This window comes from Scyliorhinus torazame, chromosome 24, assembly GCF_047496885.1.
Source record: "Scyliorhinus torazame isolate Kashiwa2021f chromosome 24, sScyTor2.1, whole genome shotgun sequence".
NCBI lineage: Eukaryota > Metazoa > Chordata > Chondrichthyes > Carcharhiniformes > Scyliorhinidae > Scyliorhinus > Scyliorhinus torazame.
In genome coordinates this window covers 49,110,243-49,120,991 of record NC_092730.1, presented here as the reverse complement: position 1 = coordinate 49,120,991, position 10,749 = coordinate 49,110,243, and the positions used below count along the sequence as shown (strand labels likewise).

Below are 10,749 nucleotides of genomic sequence, written 5' to 3'. Positions count from 1 at the left end.
ATCGCTGGCTCTCTGAGGTGACAACGTGCCACCGTATGAGGTCATAACACGCCATATATCAGATCAAGCATGATCTCATTGAAATGCGGAGCATATTCGATGGGCTGAATGGCCTGCTTCTGCTCCTACGTCTTATACCCTGATATTGTGTAAATGTGTTCCTGTTCTTGGGTAAAACCCTTGTTAAACCAACACAGACACCGCATGTCGTCTGCATCTGATTATCTGGCGCAGAGAAGGTGATTGTGGAATACATGTCGTACCCATCAAACTCTGCTACTCACCTGACTGAGATTTGTTCTGTATCTGTAAATCACAGGTAGTGTTCGGGAGTGGAGGGAACACTCTGCACCTCAGTCTCTGGGACAGGTTGTGAGAGCAGAATTCCTTCATTATGAGTCAATGTCTGGGACTGTATGTGAGGGTGGGATTCAGTCTCTATTAGACATTGGTACTGAATGTCAGTGTGGAAATCTGTCTGTATCTATCAATCACAATTACCGTTTGGGAAAAGTGAGATTAATACACAACAGCAGCACTGCTGTAACAGACAGAGAAAGAGACACAAAAAAATCAGGAAGAGACTATCAGGACACACATACAATGACACACAGAAAAGGTGCCGAGATGGAGAAACTGTTTTTTTCGGAAAATGTTGTTTTCTGCTGCACACAGAGAGGCCCTGTTTGTAAAATTATATCTTGCTGTGTAACTGAGCTCTCTGTAACCGTGACACTGCCGGTGACAGATCTTTACTGTGTTTGTGCCAAATCATTTCTCGTTGTGGATGTGGTCCCAGTTGTGGAAATAAGATCCATCGGAAGCAGAACCGTGACTGAGACGACATTTTAATTCCATATTTATTAAATTTTGTCACGAAATGTTCGTTTAGACCTCTGGATTCCCAGTCATAACCTTGCGTTCCTGTTACGAAGAAAGTTCATTCAGCATCAATATTTTCAGATAATAACACGGAAGTGCCCAACGTGGGGCTCGAACCCACGACCCTGGGATTAAGAATCCCATGTTCTACCGACTGAGCTAGCCGGGCTGCTGGTGCACTCTTTATTAAGCGTCTTCTTGAAGAGAGCTGATGCGGTTAAGTCCTTCTGCCATACTCCCCACTCCTGACACCATGTAGAAATGCTCGTCTCTCAATGACTGGCGACCAATGACATGTAATAAAAAATAACTGACTTAATAATAAAGCAGCTCCTCCTGGCTTGTGCTCTGACTGCGATCCGGGGAACTGCCGGAATCCCGACACGTGACCATTTTAGTTGCGTCATCAGGTCATCAGGTGACCGTTCGGCCTGCACAGGTCTCCCTCTGTGCTGTAATTTCTAGATTTCATCATTTAAATTTTCCTCCAGACTGTAAAGTGTGGTCCTGTCCCATTTGAATTTCTAATATATTTCCAATGTAACTGATGTTGTTCCACAATCTATTTAATCGGTGGAATTGTGCGTTTCGGGAGCTGAGGTTTTCGAGTCTCTCAAGGCCTCTCTCCAAATCCAATGGTCATTTTCCACGAAGATTCAACCCCTCCTCACATAAACACCGGGGCCCCGTTGATCGTTTGAATGCAATAACTTCCTGGAGTGATTCCAGGCTGGTTTTAGAATGTATTCTATCGAACAAATTACTAATGAATGACACCCTGGGCACAGCTGCGATGGCCGAGTGGTTAAGGCGTCGGGCTTGAAATCCAATGGGGCTTCCCCGCGCAGGTTCCAGTCCTGCTCGCACCGACTGCGATTCGAAGTGTTTGCTGAACTACCCGCGCAAGCCACTGACTCGAGAATAAATCGAAATGTTTGTAAATGAACCTATATCGAGCTCAGTCAGAAATTTAATGTTTTTTTGGGGAAACTGAACGAAATATAAAGAAGCTCGAACTCAAAACAACAATCAATAAATAATAACGTTTCCTGCAACGTTTGGAAGGAGAAGCAGCAACGGCAGCGAATGGAAACGTGGTTCGGTTTCATTCAGGTGAACGGATTTCTGGGTAAAAAGATCGTGGTAGAAATGGAACATATTTTATCTCTCTATCTGTTTCTTTGTTTCTTTCTCTCTCCCTCACTCACTGTTTTTGTGCTTCTCCGGGGACTGATTGGATACACGGTGAAGCTCAGCCCTATTTCATCCCAACTCTTTTGGACGAATACGTCCTGGTGATGGACGGTCCTGAATCGGTGGAAGAATCGACAAACTATTCCATTCTTGGCTCTGTGAGAAGTTCCACCCCTGGTTGTGAGGTGGCTCTGGGATAAAGGGATCGAGAGAGAACGAGGTGACTGCAGTCTGACTCTTACTCTGAAAACCAGTTAGTGCGCCCTTGTACAAAGTGGATGTGTCTGAGAACAGGAGGAAAGCAGATCATGGGCCTGTGATTGATTTTATTGAGCCGGACCTTGAAAAGTGAAGCAAACTTCTAACCAGTCGGTTCCTGTCTGAGAACTGGTAAGGAACTACGGCTGATATTGAAACGGTTCATCTTGAATTAGTTACAGCAAATCGATTCTTTCAGAGGTGATGGTGTATTGTTTTCAGAGTCACTGTCATAGTTTCTTAAAATATGATTTGTGCTTGTTTTTGTTTTGTTCAGTAATTTGGGGAATCTATTTGGAGCGGGTGCAGTTGGTCAGTATCTGTGCCTCTTGCTTGGCAGCTCCCGGGAAGCAGCAGCTCCATTCCTATCGAGATCTGTGGACACAATCAGGAGATCCAAACTATTGCGCACTGCTCCCATCTCCTGGCTGAAAGCAAGTTGTGCAACAAGGTAACGATGTATTCGTGACACGTTTCAATTGGAGCAAAATAACATTAACATGGTTAAATATTATCATTGTAGTAATCACATTTAAATCCCCAGATATCTGATTTTTGACTGAGCGATCAGTTCATCCCGATTTATCGGAAAATGAAGGATTCCCATTACAGCCATATTGGTTACAAGAATATCCAATCTCTGATTTAATACATTCCCCCGCTTCATTGTTTGTGTATTTGTTCTATATATGGAGGCAAAGTTTGAATAACTCAGTAACAGGTTGATCAATGTACCCGGAGAGGTGAAACTGCCGCCCCGAACTTCCTTCTATAAAGGTGATTCCAGTCACTCCCCACTTTCCCATCAGAACAACGTCACAGAAGAAATCACACCACCTTCACAGAACAACCATTCAGCACGAAAGTAAATTATCTGAACTATGCTGACCAGAATCAGTGTGCTCAAACGTTTGTTCAAGTTGAAACAAAAAAATGAGGAAGTGAATAGCTGTGTGGCTACCGCAGGACAGTAAAATCGTAGCTCCTGGTTTAAGGATCAGAGAGCCGCAGCGGAAGCGTGCTGGGCCATTAGCCCGACGTCAGGGAATCCTGGCTATTCTCTGCTATTTACATTCTCCCTGACACGAAAAGAAAACATAACTCACGTTCCTGTTTGCTTTGCAGCAAATACCTTTCAGAATCCTTCTTGCAGTCTCGTCCCAGGAATGAAGGAGACAGCATGACACAGTACAACGTTGCAAAGCTCACACAGAGGGAACCACAGATAAAATGCTTTAAAGTCTCTGCTCAATTGATCCTCAAGATAAACACTTCCAAATTCCACCAATTCCATTGGGAAATGCATGAATATCGATTGTTTAAATTTTACATACATCTAACACCTCTCCGTCCACCCGGTCACATTCTATCACCGACAGTTCATGTGAATCTCCCCCGCTCTGTTGCGGTTCTGTGTCGTGGCCAGTAGATGTCAACACACTCTGGTAGAGCGTAGTTCACAGATTAGAGTGAGACACAACTGATAAAAATTGTTTTATTATATTAAAGTTGGGACGGCGGGATTTCGAAGAAGATAATATGTGGTGATGATCTATTCTTATATTTTGGTTGTGTTGAAGCCGTCAACATGTTGTATGTGGGAGTGAGGTGCATTCTCTCTGCACTTCTCTGGTCCCGTTTGTAAATGGGGGATTCCTGTCGCTCTCGGGTAATGTGTGAGAGTGTAAGAGACATTCTGAACCTGTCAGTCTTCGTCACTATATGTGCCTGTGGATACGTTGTCAGTGGAACCGCACCGTGACACCAGTTCTTCAGCGACCCACAGTACAGTTGAGGTTACCGGGATGACGTCTCCCATAATTCTCTTCAGCCACCTCTCCAGGATGAACCTCCTCCTGTTTGTAGACTGGAGGGGTTCTTTGGCTACTTGCCTGTAATAAGATCGCATATAAAAATTCCATTGAAGTAAATGAGTTGTATCATGTGGTTAAGGAGACGCACAATAACCCATTGTACTCTGCACACGTGGGTTCAAATCCCATCCTCGTCTGTCATGTGTCTGTTGTGTCTCTGGTCCACTTCATGAGCATGAAGTACAAATGCTGTGATTTTTTGCTTTGGTTCACGGGCTTGGCGGGTGGTGAATTCGGCGAACACTGTCTATGTTGAAACCACATTATAAAAAGGTGAGAAAGTTACTTATTTCACTCCCTGACCTAATTGCGCATACATTCTGAGTTGGAAACTGTTTCTTCGTCTCAGTTTGAAACTCACAAAGTCGCGCAAAAGGTAAGTTCATAAAATAAAGAAGCAGACTTCAGCCATTAGACCCATCGAGTCTGCCCGCCATTCTATCATGGCTGATATCTTCCCCATCTGCGAACTACAATGTTACAGATGAAGAGGTCGATTGCGATATCAGCAGGAACACCTTCTCCCTAGAACGCATGATCTCGGAGCGGGAGTAGGCAATTTAGCCTCCTGAGCCTAACACCTTCCATGTGATGTTGGCTGATCCCATCCTGGCCTCAACTCCACCGTCTTCCCGTTCTCCGTATCCCTTCAACTCCTTACCAATAAAACTCTCTCTACCACCTCCTTAAATTTACTCACTCTCCCTGCATCCAACGCAATCTGGGGTACCGAATTCCACAGAATCATAAACCCTTTGGAATAAGTAGTTTTCCCTCAAATCTTTTTTCACATTGCAATCTCTTATTCTAAGATCATGACCTCCTCTTTTAGAATGCCCCACAAGAGGAAGCAACAGCTCCACGTCAACTTTTTCCATACCTTTTGGCATCTGATACACCTCAATTAGATAATGACGCATACATTCTGAGTGTGAAACTGTTGGCCAGTCTTCCTCAGTTTGAAACTCACGATGTTGCACGATAACATCCGATTCAATGGCCGGGAATCGAACAGGGACAACTGCTTGGAAGAAAACTTTGCTCACCACTCTCCCACCGTCGCTGCATTTCCAATTTTGAACACCAGGTGGAATAGAAGGAGGCAGATACATTCAATCAGTTCATGGATGCAAAACGAATTAAGGCATATTGCCGTGCGTATTTGTGGGACGAAGTGGCCGAGTGGTTAAGGCGATGGACTACCAATCCATTGTGCCCTACACACGTGTGTTCGAGTTCCATGCTCGTTGATTTTAAATCCACTTTTCTCGGAAGTAGGCCTCCTTTTTCCAAGATGGATATGCAATCACTGATGTGACAATCTATTCCACGTTATCAGGCCAGATTGCATCGAGTTGGGTTAGAGGACGGTGGAACGGAGGCAGACGTGTTTGGGGCTTAACCGCTCTTTGACACCAGTTCTTCTTCGGCTACCCACAGTACAGTCGAGGATACCGGGTTGACTTCTCTCATAATTACCTTCTGCCACCTCTCCTGGATGAACATCCTCCTGTTTGTGTACTGGAGGGTTGCTTCGGTCACTTGTCTGTGAGAAGGTCAGATATTAAAGTTCCATGAAGTAAAGGAGTTGTACCACGTGGTTAAGGGGATGCACAAGAAACCTTTGTGCTCTGCGCACTTGCGTTCGAATCCAATCCTCGTCTGTAACGTATCTGTTGTGTCTCTGTTTGATCCACTTCATGAGGGTGATGGAAAAATGCTGTGATTTTTAGTGTTTGGGGCTTGGAGTTGTGAATAATCGAACACTTTCCATATTGAAACCACTTTAGAAAATGACGAGAAAGTTACTTAATTCACCCCCCCCCCCCCCCCATAATTGCGCACACATTCTGAGTTGGAAACTATTTCTTTCCCTCAGTTTGAAAGTCATGAAGCCGCGCAAACGATAGATTCATCAGATAGATGAGCAGTATTACGCCATTCTACCCATCGAGTCTGCCCGCCATTCGATCATGACTGAAATGTTCATCATCTGCTACCTGAAATGTTACGGAACAAGAGATCGATTGAGATATCAGCCAGAACACCTACTCCCGAGAACTCATAACATTGGAGCTGGGATATGCAATTTAGCCTCTTGGGCGTAAAACCTTCCATGTGATCTTGCCTGATCAAACATAATGGCCTCAACACCACCGTCCTGCCCGTTCTCCAGAACCATTCAACTCATTACCAATAAAAGTCTCTCTAAGTCCTCCTTAACTTTCTCACTGTCCCTGCATCCACCGCACTCTGAGGAAGTGAATTCCACAGAATTACAACCCTTTGGGAGAAGTAGTTTTTCTTTTTTAAATTTGCCTCATATTCTAAGATGATGACCTCTCGTTTTAGACTCCCCCACAACAGGTAACATCAACTCCACGTCTACAATATCTACACCTTTTCGCATCTTAAACACCTCACTTAGATAATCCGCATAAATTCTGAATGAGAAACAGTTGACCAGTCTTCCTCAGTTTGAAACTCAGGATGTCGCGCAAAAACATCCGAATCAACTATTACTGCGATGGCCGGGAATCGAACCGGAGTCAACGGTCTCAAAAGCAGCGTTATTCACCACTATACCACCAGCACTGCATTTCCCCCGTCGAATACCTGGTTGAATAGAAAGAGGCAAATAATTGCCATCAGTTCATGGATGCAAAACGAATTAAGACGTATTGTTGCGCCAAGTAGTGCGACGAGGTGGCCGAGTGGTTAAGGCGATGGACTGCTAATCCATTGTGCTCTGCACACGTGGGTTCGAATCCCATCCTCGTCGATTTTTCGCCCATTGTTTCTCGGAAGTGGAATTCATTTTTACACGATGGATCTGCAATGACTGATGTGACAAAATATTCCAAGTTGTCAGGCCACTTGCATCGAGTTGCGTTAGAGGAGGGACGAACGGAGGCACGAACGGCGGCAGACGTGTTTTGGGCTTAACTCCACATTGCACAATTCTTCTTCGGCTACCAACTGTGCAGTCGAGGTTACCGGGTTCACTTCTCCCATTATTACCTTCTGCCACCTCTCGTGGATGAACGTCCTCCTGATTGTACATTGGTGGGGTGCTTCGGCTACTTGTCTGTGACAAGATCAGATATTAAAATTCCATGAAGTAAAGGGGTTGTTCCACATGGTTAAGGTGATGCACAATAATCCATTGTACTCTGCACACGTTGATTCAAATCCCATTCTTGTCTGTAACGTGTCTGTTGTGTCTCTGTTTCGTCCACTTCATGAGGATACAGAAAAAAGGCTGTGATTTTTAGCTTTTGATTAAGGGCTTGGCGGGCGGTGAATAGACGAACACTGTCCATGGTGAAACCAAATAATAAAAAGCTGAGAAAGTTACTTTTCACTCCCTGCCCTAATTGCGCATAAATTCTGAGTTGGAAACTGTTCCTTCCCCTCAGTTTGAAACTCAGACTCGATGGGTCTAATGGCTTAATTCTTCTCCTATATTTTATGAACTTATCTTTTGTGCGACTTCGTGAGTTTCAAACTGAGGAGAAGGAACAGTTTCCAATTCACGAAGTCGCGCAAAAGATAAGTTCATAAAATATAGGAGCAGAATTAAGCCATTAGACCCATCGAGTCTGCCCCGCCATTCTATCGCGGTTGATTGTGCCAGTTAGAAACTTCTAATATTCTAACAATTATTTGGGAACTAGAATCGTCTAATATTCCATTCCCTGTGTAGGTTAGAAACTTCTAATATTCAAACCTCCACCTGCTTAACTAGAAACTTCTAATATTCTAGCATCGCTTTACCCAGAAACTTCTAATATTCTAGCCCTCCACGTTGCGCGCCATGAAGTTAAAACCTCACCACTATTCTTAGAATTCCCCCTGTACCAGAAAAGGGTCAAGATATTCTAAATGATGAACAGGGATTCTCACTCCCTGACTCCTATGCAGACTTAGGTGGGCGCTATTCGGGTCAAACCAGTGTTTCATGTTATCCCACGGCATAACCCATGTCTTCAGAGAAGATTCTGTTTACTTTCCACTCAGGTGCTTCACTCACGGGTCCGGCTTTTCTAAGTAGAGTAAAGTAAACTTTCTAATAAACACTCTTTCAGGTTATCAATTTAAGTTCGTTTTAATTTCAAATTAAAAGATGTAATCACTGTTTTTACAGAAAAGTAATAAGATATTTTCTTTGCATCTTCCTGGTCAGTTGTTAGACCTTCAAGTCTGCCTTGACAATTTTCTCCTGTAACTTTTGTTTTTTTCCTGATGGATTCGCTGTTCTGCTCGGCTTCCGTGTTCAGTCCTTCCCATGACCGAGGGCAGCTATGAGAGCTGGCTGCTGAATTATTAGGTATTATATAGCCCTTTGCGCAGCCTTAGTTTCTACATGGCATTTATTGAAATGTAACTGTTGCTTGCTGACTGTAGCTAATGCAAGCTCCCTGTCGTTGAACGAGCTGATTCTGCTTGACATGTAATACTTTTGTTTGGCAGGTAATACATTTATTTGTTGCTTCGTCAGCAACTTTCCTGATATCTGTCTTTAGTGATGTTTTTTCTCAGTCTAAATACTGGATATGAACTCGTGTTCAACGAAGCAGTTCGCCTCTGCACTTCTACTGGTCAGCTGGTGTCAACGGCAGGTCGCCCCCTATATTTCTAACCTTATCTGGCTTGGATCTATACCCTATGACCTGATTATTTGCTAAAAGATTTTTAACGTCAAAAATGTGTAAATTATGGGATAAACGTGCCACCTCATGTGTTTCTTAGCTGGAAAGCAGTTGTCTCATATTTAAGTGGCGTCAGCAAGGTTTCCCGCTTAACCTTCTCCCCCAATTTAAACCTAAGATTCTGGTTGTTCCTTTTTTAATTGTTCAGTAAAATAATGCACTTCTCGGGAAGTGTGAAATACTGTTCCCGTTTATATAACTTAAGATTTTAAATTGATTGAATGTCTTTTTAACTTTAAAACCATGTTGAGTTGTCCATATCTGTTTTCTTTAACGCCTGCGAAGCTATCTGTATTTTAAACAACCAGCGGCTGTTAACCCTTTGTGGGACCTTTCCCTTTCATTTAAAATCTCTGTCTTTTCCAGGTTCACATTCATGGTTCAAATGATATATTTTTTCATTATAACCTGTTCCTCACACGAAGGTATTGAGAGACGAAGATCTGAGCGACGTGAAGTATCCAATTGGAGAGATGCATCATGGCGACTGGAATCTCTCTCCACAGCTGCTTCCGGTGCTGCTTTCACAGCCGACGAACCCCTCCAGTGTCCAAACAGGTGAAAGTTCATCCAGTAGAGGCGGCAGAAGGGAGTTCTGGGAGAAGGCAACTTAGTCACCTCGACTATACTGTGGGTAGCTGAAGAACAGGTGTCAAGGAGCAGATCATACTGAAAGGAAAATGTTGATACTAATAAAGAAAAAGGCAGATGTGCTGCTGGGTGATAGCGACTTGTTTGCTTTTGGTGTGAGTGCGAATACAAATAGCAGACGATGGTTTTGGTCCATCGACTGCTGGGCTATGGGCCCACCACGCTTCCGCTGCGCCACTCCGCACGTGGTTGAGCTACTCGCGGTCGAGGTCGAGGAATCGACTCACAGGGGGCCAATAAGGAAATAAAGCTTTATCGAGCAATGAATCACAATAGAAACCGAGTCCCCAACTTCCCCTCTTGGACGGATGTGAACAATCCAACCTGCCAGACTATTTACAAGAGAAGACGAATTTTACCCTTCTCTTGGGATCAATATTAATTCCTCAACCAGACTCACCGAAGCAGATTATCGAGTCATGAGCTGGGCGTTTGCCGGTGGGGTCTTGCTGTGCGTATTTAAGCTGGAATTTCATGTCCTGAGACCAACGCTTTTCTATTGAAAGGGAGGTAATGGATCTTCCTGAGGTTGAAAATCTTGCTGGAGAAATTTAACCTCGTGGAGGAAAAGGCAATATCAGGAGTCGGATTCGAGCCATCGCCTCCAGAAGAAACTGCGACCTGAACGCAGCGCCTCAGACCGCTCGGCCATCCTGATGCGTTGTCGCCGAAACTAAGATCCGTGCACAAATCGACTTAAAGACTATCTTCATCGTTATTTCATTTCAAACAAGATATGCTTTTCCTACTTTTGAACCCCTTCCAGAGTCCTGTGTCTGAGTGCCATCCTTGTCCAAACCGCTGGTGTTTAAGGAGCTTCTCATTGCTGCATTGATCAGTTTGCTCTAATCAACAAGGTCCGAATTCCCGCTCTACCTGTTCCTCACACGAAGGTATTGAAAGTCTACGATCTGAGCGACGTGAAGTATCTAATTGGAGAGTTGCATTCTGGCGACTGCAATATCTCTCCACAGCTGCTTCCGGTGCTGCTTTCACAGACAAGTAGCTGAAGAACCCCTCCAGTGTCCAATCAGGTGAACGTTAATCCAGTAGAGGCGGCAGAAGAGTGTTCTGGGAGAAGTCAACTTAGTCACCGCGACTGTACTGTGGTTAGCTGAAGAACAGGTGTGAAAGAGCGGATCAGACTGAAAGCAAAACTTTGATACGAATAAAGCAGA

At 44.2% G+C, this 10,749-nt stretch overlaps 3 non-coding genes across 3 annotated transcripts; 2 read left to right on the top strand and 1 right to left on the bottom strand.

Annotated features, from left to right (window-relative positions):
• Positions 1 to 978: 978 nt before the first annotated feature.
• trnak-cuu (transfer RNA lysine (anticodon CUU)) lies at positions 979 to 1,051 on the bottom strand. Its single transcript has one exon. It is a non-coding gene; the product is annotated as a tRNA-Lys (tRNA).
• Positions 1,052 to 1,669: 618 nt separating this feature from the next.
• trnas-uga (transfer RNA serine (anticodon UGA)) lies at positions 1,670 to 1,751 on the top strand. The gene has a single exon. It is a non-coding gene; the product is annotated as a tRNA-Ser (tRNA).
• A 5,157-nt stretch (positions 1,752 to 6,908) lies between these two features.
• trnas-gcu (transfer RNA serine (anticodon GCU)) lies at positions 6,909 to 6,990 on the top strand. The gene has a single exon. It is a non-coding gene; the product is annotated as a tRNA-Ser (tRNA).
• Positions 6,991 to 10,749: the final 3,759 nt, after the last annotated feature.